We start from the raw sequence: 17,940 nt of genomic DNA, 5'->3' as shown, positions 1-17,940 counted from the left end.
AGCAACTGCAAAAGTGAATGGCAAGAGGACCAAGATACAAGAAGATTTTGAAGAGACTTAGCTCAGCGTGATATTCATGAGGATGTCTGGAGGACACAACATGGAGGTATACACTGGTGGGTGATAGGTGAAGTCATGGAGTGTCTGCGCAAACACTCTTTTGAGAAACCAAACTTTAGATATTAAGCTTTTAGGTCGAAATGCAGGGACATGGGACCGCAGCATAGTTACTCTTGAGGGGATAGACCATTCTCCTGTGAATGTTGTGCAGCACTGAGGACACAGCCACCGACCTGGTGGCTAAATTCAACCCCTGTAAAGTCCCTCAATCAGGCACTCTTCAATGAATAGGTGCAAAGTTTAAAAAATATGGGCACAGGATCTTGCAGAGAAGATTCAGAGTTTTGTGCAGCCCGAAGGTGGTAGACCAACAAGAGATGGATTTACATGAACGTGTGGTGTTTGCCCTGGAAGATACCTTATGTAGCAGCTCCTCGCACAACATGTCTCTCAGAGAAGGCAAGAGAACATTGCTTCCAGACAGAGCATAAGGGACAGTGTGAGGTGCTTCACAGGATGCTTTAATGTACATCAAGGTTGTCCATAGATACCAGTAAGACCATGCTGAAATGTGAACAGGTTGTTAAGCTTGACAAGGAGCTATGCAAACATCCATTATCCGAATTGTCCTACTCAGTCTCTGCCAACAGGATAGAGGAACACACCCCAGTCAGAGACAATGAAGGGAAAAGGGGGAGGCTAAAAGAGACACCGGTGCCACTTATCTGCTTCCCCGTGAACTCCAGCAAGGGTTAGAATGCACAAAGGGTGTGTGTTCTTGTATCTCAGAAGCAAAACACTGTACGGGGTATGGTAAGTACATGACATATATGAAATAAATAATCATAAGTATTTGTCAGCACTTAACTGTCTCCAAGGCTGAATAAGCTGTTGTGAGTCACCATGCCAACCAGAGAATGGTGGAGAAGAGTGGACACCAAGGAGCAAAGACCTTTACATGGTGGGTTTCTGACCAGGAAGTACAACTAAACCTATAATAAACTGCTGCAAAAATGTCAGCCTTTCTCAAGGGAACTGACAGATAGAAAACAAGAAACAGTGGGTACCTCACTGGGGTCCTACAACATACCCGCTCCTGATCACTGACCCTTACCCCTGTTTGTGCACATAACAAGGACTCTACCCCAGTTGTCATGATGCCACCCAGCAATAGTTCTTGTGAAAGGTGTCAAGTATCTCAAGACGGTTCAAGACAAGGGGGAAAAAATCAAGGGGCGAAAAACCTCTGTAGTAAATCTGTACCTCTTGATTGAAGATTGTTATCTAAGTTATGAGCAAGGCATCAAACTCTCACTGACATCGGGGAAGAGGAAAGAGACAAGCAACAGTGCCTGCCTATTGTGTTACAGTATTTTCCAAGTTATTCCTATAATTTAAGGATTTGTTCTTGTACATGCTTTATTACATATAACATGTTCCTGTTACCTTTTTGCTTCCCCTGTGGCATTCACTTAGGCAAAAATGAGTGTTTTTGCCTTGTTGAGGTGATAATGTGGAATCATTTAGTTACAACCACTGATGGAGCAAGATTTCACATGTACAGAAACTTGCTTGTATTCAACCCTCTTGAAATAACCTCTAATTAATTAATCAACATGTTTTGTCCATTAATATTTGCAATTCACAACATATTTAGTAAACTGGGGAAGCTTGCATATGTGCTTTTACTAACAGTAACCCGAGTGTCCTAATATGGCTGCCGAAAACACGGGAAATTTACTGCTCATGCGTCCACCACATCTACGTGGTGTGACGTACCTCTGCCTTGGTGGGAAATTCTTGCTTTTGCGCATTAGTGACAAGATGGCTGCTTCATGCTTACTCATACTTATGCACCTGCTGCTGCTTGTACTAAGCTTGTTCGTTCTTCTTAACTATTAATGCAAAAGTTAAAATTTAGTAATGGGGTTAGAATAGAGATAAGTGGTATACAGTGCATTCATTTATTTTTGTATTCTGATGTGTTTTTCTTTGACTTTGTTACTATCTCGTATTTGGGCCTTAAATGAGACGAAACTCCACATTGAAAAGTTGCGCCTGCACAAAGAATCCCTGAAAGTCATGCAGTCATTGTCATTGAATGACTGCCAACACTCTTCTTACCCACGATGTTCCTGGGAACCTGCTCAACTGACACGAAGAGGAAGCGAAAAGACTGAAACAAATACAATGTATATAATTTGTATTCCAATATTGCTGGGTGGAATAAAATTATGAGAAAATAAATCATGGGCGGAAACTTGATCAATACAGCCTAACGAACAATGATCTCATCTTAGTATGGTGTGATGACCTCTCCTCGTCTTTCTGACCAATCACTGAAGGGGAACACATAGATTTGCAACATTTAGGGGTGGTACATTGCCCTGGAAATGGTATAACTAAGGTAGGTTTAGATAGAGAAATTGTCCGACTTGTTCAAAGAGCTGACCGGTCACTGACCCAACGCACGCTATAGGAGATCAAGAGCAGAGGTGCTGGCGGAGCACTGTGTTAGAAAATTCGAGGTGTTTGGGGAAATTATCGATTGCCCAGTCGGGGTACCAATTTGGCTAGAGAGAGGGGTGTGACGCTGGCGTTGCCCTTAGCGGAGGTCACCTGTCCTGAACGGCACCTGTCTTGTCCCGTGGGCACCTTATTAGTTGGGAGCCTTGTCCTTTGCCCCAGCCCGTGGCCAGGATTGGTCCTTGCACCATTCTAGGTAAATATAATCCACGTGGTATGTTCTTGTGCTATTTCCCTTTCTCACCCTTCCCAGGTACCAATGTTTAAAGGTGTTATTGCGATTTCTTGCAAACTTTATATCTTACTAATCATATTTTTGCTTACGAAATTTATGGTCTCTGTAATTTGGATGAAGTCTCACTTAAACTTGCATAGATTAAGAGTTATAACTTCTCACAAGTCTGTGGTCATTTCAGGAAAGATAAAATTGATGTAATATTGCCTATTTATTCTAACACCTTTTCGATCCCTAGGACTTATAGCTAAGGTGACAAGGATTGGTATGTCATGGTTTACAGGTATAAGTCCTAAAAAGACTCAAAGTACTGATAGACTAAGTAAATGGAAACGCAGGACTACTAGGACAAAGTGTGAATGTTTTATGGGTCCAGGTGAGTATGATAAAATTGAGTTAGTGGTCCCGCGTGCTCTATCAGTATACCTTTCTGGTAACAGTAGTATGGTTAGGGTTTAGTTAAAAATAAGTAGTTAGTTGTGTATCGATTATTGATGTTTTTAATACAAACCAAAATCCGCTTGTATTGTTAAGTGTTGTTTTGGAATATCCTGGGATAAGCAAAGCAGTTGGTAAATAGAAGCCATTCTGCTGTGAGGTTACTTACCTTGATGGAATAGGTGCGTAAAGTTAGGTAAAACTTGAAGCACTAGTAAGGGTTTATTTTCCTAGTATAAAAGTGAGAATGATTGGTAGCAAAGGAGTTCGCTGATGAAACTTTGGTCCTATATCACCTAGAAAGGGTAATTCTAAAGGAGTAGCAGGTTCTTTTTGCTTAAGTGAAGAGTAAACGGAAGGTTGTTTTACTCGCAGTGCATGAAGAGTAGCCGGAATTAGGTTTACTCATTGTGAAAGAAATGATCTCTTCTTTGAATTTAGTCAATCAGCCACAGTAGCGAATGTTTTCATGTGTCAATTAATGCAATGTATAATTGAATTTTGAAAGAAAAAGAATTGTCGTATTACCTTGCAAAGGAGGGAGTCAGTCACGGGTGCTGCACTGACGTCATAGAGAGTCGCGCTGGGATTGGTAGAAACAGCGGGTGTGTAACCGTGAGAAAATTGTAAAGGAGGGTGAGTGCAGAGAGTGAGATTCACGTCACAGAAAAGCAGCGCAATCATTGGTTAACGCTGCTTGTAAGTTTAAACCTCATTGAACATTGAAATTAAGAGATGCGCTGGTATTGGAGCAATATTTCTGCAAAGTAAACAAACTGGATTCATTGAATTTACTAAAATTCCGTAGAAAATTAAATAGCGGGATATGTGGCATCTAGATCCAGCACTTATAGGAAATCGTCCTGATAGAAAATACTTAGGATTTGCTAAAGAACAGAATAGAGGAAAACCCTATATGATGTGCGGAGGAAAGAGAAAAATGTTGTTTTTCAAGAAAATAACGAATTTGTTTAAGAAGGACAAAACTATTAAAACAAGAAAAGGGATTATTATTCCACCACTCAAAACGCCCACATCATACATGATGGTAGAAACGGGCACCACACTTGTGTGTGGCTAGAAAACTGGATAGAATATAACACAAATGATGGCATGCTAGCTTTTTCAGATCATGGTACATTTAATGGTAGAATATTGCACAATTTGTGAACTCGCATGAATGAGTTAGATCCCAGACCAAGATTAACCCAATATGAAGCCCTAGAGGAGTGGGAGACAGAAGCTTTTGAGCGAGATAGATCTCGAGGCGATAGAAGTCTTAGCAGATTTTATCCCAGATTTCCAAAGGATACTCGAGATAAGCAAATGAAAAGATGGAGACAGTCCATGTTAGTAGAAGGATTGTATCCTTTATTGACCCTAGAAGAACCATCAGGAAGTGAAAGTACAGAGAAAGCGAAAAATGTAATGACTAGTGGTGATTCGGATGATTATTATTTAGATGATTAGTTAACAAAAAATCTGCCACCTTACCAAGAAGAAACTCATAGAGTTACTCCCAGTGCTCCGTTTTTACAACCACCTTTAGTTCCGTAGATTATACATGAAACCTCATTGGAAAAAGCACTCCAAGAAAGGGAGAATGAAGCTTTAAATAAACAGCGTAGTGAATGAATTCAGAAAATTTCTCAAATAAATAAGAGTCCTGAAGCCCTGACAATACCAGTAACACTAGGTCTGGTAGTTCCTTTATATGGAGACAAGTAACCCAGTCCTAAAACTCCAGTTCTAGCTTTACCCATAGTACAGCCTAGGAAGGAAAATCTAATAGTCGATAATCAAGCAAGTGAGTATGAATCAGTAATTTCCTTGATGGATTTACCTATATGAGAAACAGCGAGTGACTCAATCAGGAAAATGAATCCCCGATGTTCAAAGGAAGTTCAGAATGAAACATCCTCAGGAACGAGAAATGCAACTGTAGTAAGCGCAGAAGAATTAGATCGATGGACCCGAGACATAGAGAAACCAAAATCCCAGCCTAAAGTATTGGACATATTCAAATTAAGGGTAGAATTGGAAGAAATGGTAGCTGGAAATGTGGGATTGGAAAGGTTAAATTCTTTTGATGAAAATGAAAAGTTGTTTATAAGCAGAAGTATTACTCAAAATACTAAAATATACCATGAAAAGTCAATGAATTTGGCTTCTGAAATGGGAATTGACATTTGAAAATCAAAGGTATTACAGACACAATATAGAGCTGAATTTTCTGACAAGGATTTGGAAAATATGAATGTGTCACGACGAAAATTACAGATAAAGGAATTGTTGTCGTTGTTGCAAAAATGGGGCGATTTAGACAAATGGAAAGCCAGACGGACAAAGAAAAAGGAAGATGCACAGGCAAATAAAACCACATCTGAGTATTTACTAAAAGAAGCAGAAAAGGTCGAAAGATTGTGTCCGATGAGAGAAGTGCCAGGAGGAGGTTATTTACATGTCTCATGGTCCCAACAGGATATTTTATCATTTACTAATGACTTCTCAAAGCTGAGAGAAAAACCTGTAGAATGGTACCAGCAGGTTGAAAGATTTGTGAAAGTGTTGAAAGTACTGTTAAAAGATTTAGATGGTTTATTTGACATTAATGTTCTAGCTGATTTGTGGACCGAGTGTAAAATTACAGTAGATTGGCCAAATGATGAGTACCCTTGAGATCCAAAGACAGGAGCCCCGTCAGAAGATGTAATAAAAAAAATATAAGCAGGTGATAAATTACTTAAAGGGAAAGATTCCTCCAAAAGAAACCGATTGGACTAAAATAGACAGAACCACCCAAAATAAAGATGAATCTATACATGCATATTATGAATGCCTCTTGTAGGTATTTAAACAGTACAGTGGTTTAGAAAACATTGATAATAAGGACATGACACATTTTATTTATTGTTTTGTGTCTGGACTAAAACCAGAAATCTCCCAAATGATTAAAGAGCAAAAACTGTTTTGGCAAGCGAAGCCTGTCGACGAAATTCTCAAGTATGCAAAATACTGTGAGGATGAAATTGGTAATAAACAAAAGAAATTAGAAGAGAAGGTGATGAGGGCTCAAGTAAAAATGGCAGACCAACAGGAACTTCAGTTAAGTCAGCAAACAAATAATCAGAAAAGAAGGGAAGGCCAAGGTGAAGGAAGTGGGGGCAAACCCAGAGGGAAAATGAGTAAAGAAGAGGCAAAGTAAAAGTTTCCTTGGCATGGGTGCGGAAAATTGGGGCATTGGAGAAACGTGTGTAAATTAATACAGAATAATAATGTTCAAACTCAAAATTTAAATCCACAGACGCTGAATGAGGTGTCAATGAGACAGCCGCTACAGGTAATACAGAATCAATTACCTCAAGCCCATATGCCAGATTTTGTGAGTCAACCCAAATACAGTGTGGACACCGAATTTCGGGAGGGAAGTGGTAAGAAAATACGGTAACACCACAGTTTCTTTTACAGGACACATTTTTTGAGGACGAATCTTACTGACGGTGCCTGAGAGGGGGTGAAGAGGATTGCGTACTTGGCGCATCCTTACCGGTAGATCAGTCAGGTTCTTCCATTGAAGGGAAAGTGGAGGGAAATTATGTTACCTTTTTGTTGGACACTGGTGCTACCCGTTCTACTGTGAGAACAGCAGACATCTCAAACCTATCCCTCTCGGGAGAAGTGATTCAATTAGTAGACTTTTCTAATAAACAAATTAGGGCCCCTGTCACAGAACCAACGGAAGTCTGTATCCGCAATTTTAAAGACATGCACAAATTCGTAGTGTGCGATTCTAGCCCTGTAAATCTGCTAGGAAGGGATCTACTGTGCGAAATGAACTGCACACTCTTTTGCACACCACATGGTGTTGAAATTCAGACTCCAGATGAGGATGGAGTGTATAAAATTATGCTAGCCGGACAAGAAACCGAAGTTAAAAAGATGTCCTTAGAAGATTTACGAGGAGAACTAAAAACTTGTGTTAATCCTGATGTGTAGGATTTTTCTGGGAAAGAAGTAGGTCTAATGGCAGATGTCAATCCCATAAAAGTGGCAGTGAAAGAAGATGCAGTTTACCCAAATATTTAACAGAACAAAATGAGTCCCAAAATAAAAGCAGGTGTTGCAAAAGAAATAGTGCGTTTGGTTGAACAAGGCATTCTAGAAGAAATAATGAGCAGACCTTGTAATTCACCCATAATTGGCATTAAAAAAAAACCAAATGGAAAGTACAGGGTGGTCCAAGACCTCCGAAAAATTTATAAAATTGTCGTCCCATGTTTCCCAGTAGTACCAAATCCAGCTGTGATTTTGTATCAAATACCATGGGAAGCAGGATGGTTCACTTTATGCCATGCCTTCTTTTCCATCCCACTGCATCCTGACAGCAAGTTTTTATTTTCGTTCAAATTTGACGAGCATGTTTACATTTGGAATTGTGTTCCACAGGGTACACGGAAAGTCCATCCATTTTTAATCAGATTTTGAAAAGTTGTCTTGAATCACTGGTCCTGCCAGGACAATCAGTACTGGTGCAGTATATCAATGACCTATTATTGGCATCGAGAACCCAAAAGGACTGTGTAATTGATTCCATTGCATTATTGAACCATCTAGCAAACGGTGGACATAAAGTGTCTCCAGAGAAATTGCAATATTGTACAACCTCAGTCAAGTATCTGGGACACCAGATAGAAAGAGGGGTCAGAGAGTGACATCTGAAGAGTGACATCTGAAAGAATCAAAATAATTCAAAACATGAAATTACCACAAACTCAGAAAGAAATCAGAATGTTTCTCGGAGTTGTAGGATACTGCAGGCAGTGGATTGTGGGATTTGCAGTGCTAGCAAAACCATTGATACAAATGACAAAGAAACGGGCAAAGGACCCAGTTGAATGGGATGATGAAAGCATGACTGCTTTCTTAAAATTGTGTCTGTGTGAAGCTCCAGCATTAGGGATGCCTGATTATTCAAAAGAGTTTGCACTATTTTGTGACACAGAGACAATTGTGCTCTCTCAGTTCTAACCCAGACTCATGGGTTAATGCGACGACCTGTGGCATATTTTTCTGCCACATTGGATCCAGTGGCATCAGCACTGCCAGGTTGTCTGAAAGCGGTAGCTGCAACTTGCATGAGTCTTGAGCAAAGTGAATCCATTATCATGGGACACCCTGTAACAGTGTTTGTCCCACATTCAGTCGTGATTCTGTTAACAAGAACACGTACTCAGCATTTAACTCCTAGTCGGATGACTAAATATGAAAGAATTATCATTGGTTCAGAAAACGTGACAATAGTGAGGTGCACTGTTATAAATTCAGCAACCTTATTGCCAGATTCTCATTTTGAGGAAGTAAAAGAGGAAGACGAACATGATTATATATGACTTCTTCAGGAACCCCTGTTAAAAATGGACTATTTGTAAAAGAATTACTTGAAGCAATTCAATTGCCTAAAGAATTGGCCGTGGTCAAGTGCACTGCTCACCAATCTGGAAATGACAAAGTGACAGCTGGTGCCCGTTATGCTCACCAAGTGGCCCAACATTGTGCCAGATATAAAATGGCAGTAAATAAGAAAATCGAAGCATGTGGAAACAGCTGCCAACTTATGCTATTGAGAGGTGTAAATGCATGGGAGGAAGTGAAAGATTTACAATGTGAAGCAGAGCCCAAAGAAATGGGATTGGCAGAAAATAGGGTGTCAGGCAAGATCTGAAGATGGTGTGATAGCTTACCTGGATGGGAGACCAGTGTTACCTGACTGTATGCTTGCACCACTGGCTAGGATGTACCATGGACACACACACAGGGAGCGATGCCATGATCCAATTGTTCAGACAGGATTGGTTCAAAGCAAGGTTCAGGGACATAGTAGAGAGTCTTTGCCAGAGGTGCTTAACATGTCAGCGAATGAACCCTGGTAAGAAAACTGTGGTTTGTCCCGGGAAAAATGGGAAGCAGAAGGCCCATTCATCAGATTACAAATTGATTTCATTCAGTTACCTGCTTGTCGAGGATTAAAGTATGTCTTGGTCATTGTCTACCTATTTTCAAAATGGGTGGAAGCATACCCTACCTGTAGGAATGTCAGCTTAACTGTAGCCAAACTCTTTTTAAGAGAGCTCATTCCTCGGTTCGGTTTTCCAGTAAGGATTGAGTCAGACCGAGGGAAACATTTTAATAATGAAATTATTGGTCTGATCTGTGAAGAATTCAAAATAGAGCAAAATCTGCACTGTGTATACCGCCCAGAGACTTCTGGAGTGGTAGAACAATTGAATGGCACAATTAAAGCATGATTGGGAAAGATGTGTGAATCTATCCAATTGGAATGGCCTGATGCTTTACCTCTTGTCCTGATGGGACTCAGAAGCATCCCAGACTAGAAAACAGGCTTGAGTCCCCATGAAATACTCATGGGAAGGGCAATGAGGCAAGCATGTGTGCCAGGACATCAGCTGTTAACTATATCTGATGATTTAGTGTTGGAGTACTGCAAAGAGTTGGCTGAGCAAGTGCCTTCTATCTCTCACCAGGTTGGGGAAGACGCTGAAGCCAGACATTCAACTCCAGCACTTGATTTGAACTCTGGAGATTGGGTAGTGATAAAAAATCCCACCCGGGAATCTTGCCTAGCACCAAGGTGGGGAGAGCCACATCAAGTGATACTGGTCACCACCACAGCTGTAAAGTGCAGGGGAATCCCCAACTGGATCCACGCAAGTCACACCAAAAGGGTAACAGAACCTGACGAAATTGAGGCTGAAGGTTGTGCAGCTGAAGGGTCTCAAGAAGTTGATCCTGAAGTAGTTGACAAAGAACAACTGAGCACCAGTCAGGATGAATGGATCCCAGTGGTTGACATACCTGAAATGTTATGTTATGTTATGTTAAAAAAGATTTATTAAGCGCACTAACACCGATTGGTTTCTTGGCGCTATCGAAAGACAGATGCAGGGCTGAAAGTTTTACATGCGGGCAGAAGTTAGTAATATGCTTGTTTATAGAGCCAGGTCCTAAGTGCTCTTCTAAATGCCTGAGGTCCGGGCAGATCCGGATCTCAAGAGGAAAAGAATTCCACAGGCGAGGGGCCAGTGTCGCAAATCTGCAGCCACCGGTACGCTTGCGTTCGAAGGAAGGTGTATATAGGAGGCCAAGATGAGCTGATCGCAGGTTGCGGGAAGGGACATGCCTCGTTATGAGTTTGTCGAGAAATTTGGGGCTTTTACAGTGTAGAGATTAAAAAATCGTACAGCCTGTTTTGAAGGCGCAACGCTGGGCCATGGGGAGCCAGTGAAGTTTCATAAGCAGTGGAGTGGCCGGTTGCCATCTAGGTTGACTCAGAATCAGTCTAGCTGCGTAATTTTGCACCATCTGAAGTCGTTTCAGCAGGTAGAGAGGTATGCTGAGATAAATAGAGTTCGCATAATCCAGGTGGGACAGCACCGTGGTGATCACAACCTGGGTAATGGCCTCAGGGGTAAGGAGGCGCCGAACCTTCCTGATTTTCCTAAGTTGAAGAAAACACTTGGAGACCTTTTCTCGATGAAATAAGCATTAAGTGAGTCACAGCGAGTCTGGGTCGGGGTCAAGCAGGGGTGGACACTGTCTAAATTAGTTAACTCATTGAATATGGAGAAAATGTCCTTTGAAATAAGAATAAGAACAAGAAGCCAAGCATACTTAGATAGTCAGACTGATAGTGAGGACGAGATAGGTATAGAAGAACGTACTCAGATTACAGAAATCTAAGCTAATGGTAATCATGAGGAGGACCAGATAAGGAAGGAGCAATATACTCAGACCAGCAAAACCCCCACCAGAACACCTCTGTCTGAGGAGGGACAGATAGGTACTAGACAAAGCGCACAGGCAGAAGACAATCAAGAAACTGCAAGACCCGTGCAGGACCAGACAGGATTAGTCAAAGGGGTTCAGGACGAAGATAAAATTCCAGGCCCAACAAAGTCATATCCTGAACCAGGTCAGATTAGTCTAGAAGAATCCATCCAGGCAGAACAGTCAACAATATTAAGCCCTGGACAAGGTCAGATAGCGAGGATACCTGAAGTTGGTGAAAATCAAGTTGTGCCACAACTTAAAGAAAACAAATGGACATCCGAAGAATCAGAAAGCACAGTGCCAGCTAAAAGACTCACAAAAGGCGATAGATGGCCTGGTTTTGTTAAAAGACTGAAATATCGCCTAATCAAACTAGATGAAGACCCTGAACAGGTGGACAAAGTAACCAGTCCAACTGAACCATCTACAAGCAATCAAAGAAGGAGAAGTACACCCCTGAAAAAGCCCAACAATAAATTCAAAGGCCCTGAATGGACTTACGTCATCCTTGAAGATTTCGAGAATCTGGAAATCAGTGATGAAAGTGATGAAGAATTGATTACTGATTAATCTGTTGAAGAAGTGAGGTCAACTTGAGATAAAATCACCGGTGTATTCTGTGGAAAATTCTCAAAGAGGGGTTAAGCCTCCTTAGTCAAAAATGGCTGATAATAGAGTTATTGGAAACTCGAAAAGAAGTTGTATAAAGACATGCTGTAGGATATGTATATGTAGTGTGCTTATAGTACTTATAGTATGTGTCAGAGACTGTCCGGGACTATGTGGGAAACACAGTCAGGGACTTGGGCAAGGACTGGGAACTGGGTAGAAAACTCACACAGGAGAGGAAAACAGCGCTGCCCAGGATCATACAGGGAGTCAGAGGAGAAAAAGGGATCCAAAGAGGAAGCCAGTACAAGTGAACAAGATGGGTAAGACTCAGAAAGGAAGGGCACTCACAAGGCAATTTAGCATTCAGAATAACTACACCCAGGACGAATGTGCAAGACATATATATGAAACAACATTAACAATAAAGGGGGGTGTGGGGTAAAGCACTCAGGAGCTCCACACGGTAAGAATGTAGCTCAGTAAGTTTCTTACCCACAATTGCTGTTACAGATACTGACTGCAAATACCCACATGTAAGATATGCATGCAACACGAACACGCAAGGCAGTAACAGCAAGGGGGTAGAACTAAACACAAGCACAATAGACAAGGAGCTAGCAAGGAGGAGTGCTTAACAGGAAAGGAAGGAACTCACAGGGAACACTTGGCAGGCAGCAGGTAACAATCATACAAGGTAACAGAAGTAAGACAGCAGAATAGAAATACAGCAACCTAGAACTGGAACCAAGGAAATGGGAAGAAAGGCAGGGACTGGAAAGGGATATACAGAAGGAGAGGCTACAAGGGTATACTAGAATAGTGCAGGTTAAGGAATCAAAAAAACAAAGTAGCATAGAAGGCAGTGCTAGGGCAGGAACAAGAAGTGAGCTAAGGCTCAGGAGTAAAGGCAGCACTGCAGACAGTGCTAGTTCAGGAACAGGGAAATTACTAAAGCTTCAGGAGTCAAGGTAGCACTACAGGCAGTGCTAGTTCAAGAAACAGGACATATCTACAACTCAGGAGTCAAGGAATCAAGAGAGCACTGCAAGCAGTGCAAATCAGGAACAAGAAATAGCTGAAGCCCAGGAACAGGAACAAAGAATAACTATAGCTCAGAAACTCAGGAAACAAGAGCACTGCAGGCAGTGCTAATTCAGGCACACGGAATGGCTATAGCTCAGGATCTCAGGACACAAGGTAGCACTGCAAGCAGTGCTAATTCAGGACAAGGGAAACTGCTGCAGTTCAGGATTAAGGAATACTAAGGCTCAGGGGTCAGGGTAGCACTGCAGGCAGTGTTAATTCAGTAACAAGGAAAACAGCAGCAGGTCAGGAACAGGTCATACCTAAAGCTCAGGCAACAAGGATAAAAAAAGCTCAGGGAGCACTGGAAACAAGGATTGGTCTCACCGGTAAACAGCTACAATGACCAACCTTGGCCTGAACGGAGCTGGGGCTTATAAGAGCTCACAGTAATCACATGCAGCAGGTGTGAGCAGGCTAGCAGCAGCCAGCCACAGGTGAGCTGAATTCCTCCACCCATCCTTGGCCTTCAGGGGTGGAGAAAAAGCAGTGAGCAGGGAATTCTGGGTAATGGAGTTTCAGGCATGAGTAGGCTGGCTTCAAGTATAAGCAGGCTGGCATTCACGAAACCCGACATGGATTGGGAATGGATGCCAGTTCCCAATAAGTGTCCAAATGGCTGGAAGTGAGGATATGCATGCAGGGGAGGGTCTGGAAGCTTAGTAGAAGACTGGAAAGTCCCACTATGTGGCCCCCTGGTGGTGGGTACGAGAGCACAGGGAGCGAATCGTGACAGTATGGCTAGGACTGACAATAGCAATACCGTACTTAATGGCCGCTAAACAGAATGACACTAGTATACCGGAAAGATAGTGCACCACAAACAAGATAGAGTAGACTTAGAAGCACCAGATGAGATAGAATTACATCACTTTAGAAATAGAAACAAAACTGATTAGAATGTATTAGCTAATCTATTAGTACACTATGTAGAGACAATGCAAATTAGTGACTGTTATGTCTGTATGAAATTACCAACTTCAGTAGCTGAAGGTGTCACTTACCACCATTTACCCCTGACCTATTACATTTCCTTTAGTATATTAACTAGTTTATTTTATAGAACAGGAAGGTTACAGTATTTCTATTCTAACATAGATGTAATTGTTTCTGAAATTCCTATACATAGAAGAATGAATCCCATCCTTAGTAGTAAAGACTCACAATTCATGGGTGAAAATTTTCTAACGATGAAGGAAATAGATATAGCTGATGCACACAAAGACAATTTACCTTGTAAACTACACGAAGAAGAAGAGATATTTTTTAATTTAGTAGAGAAAAGGAGACAGGATTTCCATAGAAAGGCCACTGAAACAAAACTCCAGATACCCAATTGGGCTGAAAGGGAAGAATGTATGGCAACTGTCAAAACTCATGCTGCTATGTCTTTGAACTTTGAAAAGAAGGGGAAAATCTGTCTCCATAGAAAGAAAACTGTGTATAACAATGTATTAATCGGTTCCAGTGAATGTGAACACAACTTCCTCATAATTGGAAGTTGGGGACTAAAAGGGGGAACTGATCCAGTATTTCCTGGAGTATATTATATTTGTGGGAATAAAGCTTACTTTAAGCTGCCTGATCATTGGTATGGGAGTTGCTATTTCGAAATAGTATTCCCAAAGGTATACCATGTAAAAAGAATCACTGGAAGCAATGAACACGAAAATGAACTAACACGCTCTAAAAGAGCTAGTTTTGCAGAAATTGTAGGTGATATATTCAGTGTATTGATACCTTCAGTGGGAGTAGTTCTGAATACTGAAAGAATCTGTAAATTGTCTACAGTGGTGGATCGCTTATCGACTGACACTGCTGGAGGATTTTTATTGATCAATACCGAATTGGTTGCGATCAGATTAATGGTTTTACAAAATCGACTTGCTCTTGCCATATTATTAGCAAAAGAGGGCGGAGTCTGTAGAATGTTGAAGGCGCAACATTGTTGCATTTACATACCTGATAAAAGTGTTGAAATTGGAAAATATGTAAGAAATATTACTCATTTGGAAGAAGAATTGAAACCACTGGAGGTTGATAGTGCATGGAAGAGACGCACTGGTGTTCTCTCTACTGTTGGTAATTGGATTTCTAATATAGGTAGAAGTATTGTGGGTAAAGTACTGATGCCAATAATGGGAATATCACTAATAATATTGGTGATAATGATTTGGTGCAAATGCTGCAGAAACAGAAAAAAATATACAGTGAATGAGGAAAAGAAGAAACGAAAATTAGATGAAATTCAAATGGAAGAGTTAAAGGGGGATATATACAAAAGAATGAAAGTTTTCCAGAATGAAAGTGGAAAAAGAACTCCCAAAGTAATTGAAGAAATCGAACTGGGAGAATGCTAAAGTTTGCATCTGGTTCCGTAATTAGTGATGATATATAATACATCAAAGAGGGGATTGATGGAGCAAGATTTCACACGTACAGAAACTTGCTTGTATTCAACCCTCTCGAAATAATCTCTAATTAATTAGTCAACATGTTTTGTCCATTATTATTTGCATTTCATGACATATTTAGTAAACTGGGGAAGCTTGCGTATGTGCTTTTACTAACAGTAACCCGAGTGTCCTAATATGGCCACCGAAAACGCGGGAAATTTACTGCGCATGTGTCCGCCACATCTACGTGGTGTGACGTACCTCTGCTTTGGTGGGAAATTCTTGCTTCTGCGCACTAGTGACAAGATGGCTGCTTCATGCTTACTCATACTCATGCACCTGCTGCTGCTTGTACTAAGCTTGTTCGTTCTGCTTAACTATAAATGCAAAAGTTAAAATAAAGTAATAGGGTTAGAATAGAGATACGTGGTATACAGTGTATTCATTTATTTTTGTATTCTGTGTTTTTCTTTGACTTTGTTACTAGCTCGTATTTGGGCCTCAAATGAGACGAAACTCCATATTGAAAAGTTGCGCCTGCGCAAAGAATCCCTGAAAGTCATGCAGTCATTAAAATTGAATGACTGCCAACACTCTTCTTACCCACGATGTTCCTGGGAACCTGCTCAACTGACCTCTAAAGAGGAAGCGAAAAGACTGAAACAAATACAATGTATATAATTTGTATTCCAATATTGCTGAGTGGAATAAAATTGTGAAAAAATAAATCATGGGCAGGAACTTGATCAATACAGCCTAATGAACAATGATCTCATCTTAGTATGGTGTGATGACCTCTCCTCGTCTTTCTGACCAATCACTGAATTGGAACACAGAAATTTGCAACATTTAGGGGTGGTACATTGCCCTGGAAATGGTATAACTAAGGTAGGTTTAGTTAGAGAAATTGTCCGACTTGTCCGAATAGCTGTCCTGTCACTGACCCAACGCACGCTATAGGAGATCAAGAGCAGAGGTGTTGGCGGAGCCTTACTGCACTTTTGAAAGGAGTCTGGTAAACGCGCCTAACCTCAAAGACAGACTGTTCAGTAAAGCCTTCATTTCATAAACCGCAAGACGTTTCGAAATTGAGACTGGAATTAACAGGTTGAACTGCCTTCTCGCTCTCTCCAGGTTGAATGACACACCTGTTCTCAGGGGCGGGAGGGAGTGAGGACAATACAAGCGTAATAGAGCTGACTCCAGAGGTTCAAATATTCTGAAGAAGAAAGACAACTTTTGTCAATAACTGGTGTGTAAACCTCGAAGATGTGAAGAACCCCCCCATTTTAATATTTGTATGTTATTGTATTTGTTTGGCGCTGATGAAGGTGATGTAAATCAAACAACTCACCGAAACGTACGTAGGCCCTATACATCTAGGACCCCTGCACAAAGAAACATAGAAGGAATAAGAACTAAAAGAAGAAGCTACATACAATATAGTACTCACCAAGTGAAATACTTGGAAACTCATTTACAAATGATCATGTGGGATTCTCAGATGTATTGATGTCATTTGTTGTTTTTTTCATTGTACTTTGTTACTGGTATGAGTATGTGTGTAATTAGAATGAATGAGGTAGATTGAATGATAGAGAGATTGACAGCACTGTGGAGCTTTTATGTGGGGTGCAAAACACATTTATCACTGTAAATATTGAGTATCTATTATTAAATCAATATTTTTTTGTTTTATGTTAAAAATACCAAAAAAATGTCAAAAATATTTTTTCTATTTTATAGTATGAAAATGAAAATAAATGAAAAACTAAAGAATAATATGTCTATGTAAATATTTCCTATCATGGTTGCATCTCTGTGAAATGTTCAGATTAATTCTACTTTGAAGGATTTACAGGTCAGATTAGAGGTTTTGCTCTTGTATTTGTTGGCAGAGCACTCTGTCAGAAAATTTTGAGGTGTTTGGGGAAATTATCGATTACCCAGTCGGGGTACCAATTTGGCCCAGAGAGAGAGGTGTGACGCTGGTGTTGCACTTAGCGGAGGTCACCTGTCCTGAACAGCACCTGTCTTGTCCCGTGGGCACCTGATTAGTTGGGAGCCTTGTCCTTTGCCCCAGCCCGTGGCTAGGATTGGTCATTGCACCATTCTAGGTAAATATAATCCATGGGGTATGTTCTTGTGCTATTTCCCTTTCTCACCCTTCTTAGGTACCAATGTTTAAAGGTGTTACTGTGATTTCTTGGAAACTTTATATCTTATTAATCATATTTTTGCTTATGAAATTTATGGTCTCTGTAATTTGGATGAAGACTCACTTAAACTTGCATAGATAAAGAGTTAAAACTTCTCCTGAGTCGGTGGTCTTTTCAGAAAAGGTAACATTGTTTAAATACTGCCTATTTATTCTAACACCTTTTCGATCCCTAGGACTTATAGCTAAGGTGACAAGGATTGGTAAGTCATGGTATACAGGTATAAGTCCTAAAAGGACTCAAAGTACTGATAGACTGTATGTAAATGGCAATGCAGGACTACTAGGTCAAAGTGTGAATGTTTTATGGGCCCAGGTGAGTATGCTAAAATTGAGTTAGTGGTCCCGCGCGCTCTATCACCACTGTTCAATCTTGGTCTGAACAGTAGTCTGGTGGCTACAGCCCTTTAGGCAAACATCAGCAATATTACTGCCAACCTGGAGCGAGGGAGGGAGGGATGATATCAGACCCTAGGGCACATCTACCCCTAGGAGAACTTCGTAACTTTTCAGGAAGCCTGGGA

Source organism: Lissotriton helveticus, chromosome 2_1, assembly GCF_964261635.1.
Source record: "Lissotriton helveticus chromosome 2_1, aLisHel1.1, whole genome shotgun sequence".
In the NCBI taxonomy this organism is placed as follows: domain Eukaryota; kingdom Metazoa; phylum Chordata; class Amphibia; order Caudata; family Salamandridae; genus Lissotriton; species Lissotriton helveticus.
The sequence above is the reverse complement of the archived record's forward strand: the minus strand, read 5'-3'. Positions refer to the sequence as shown.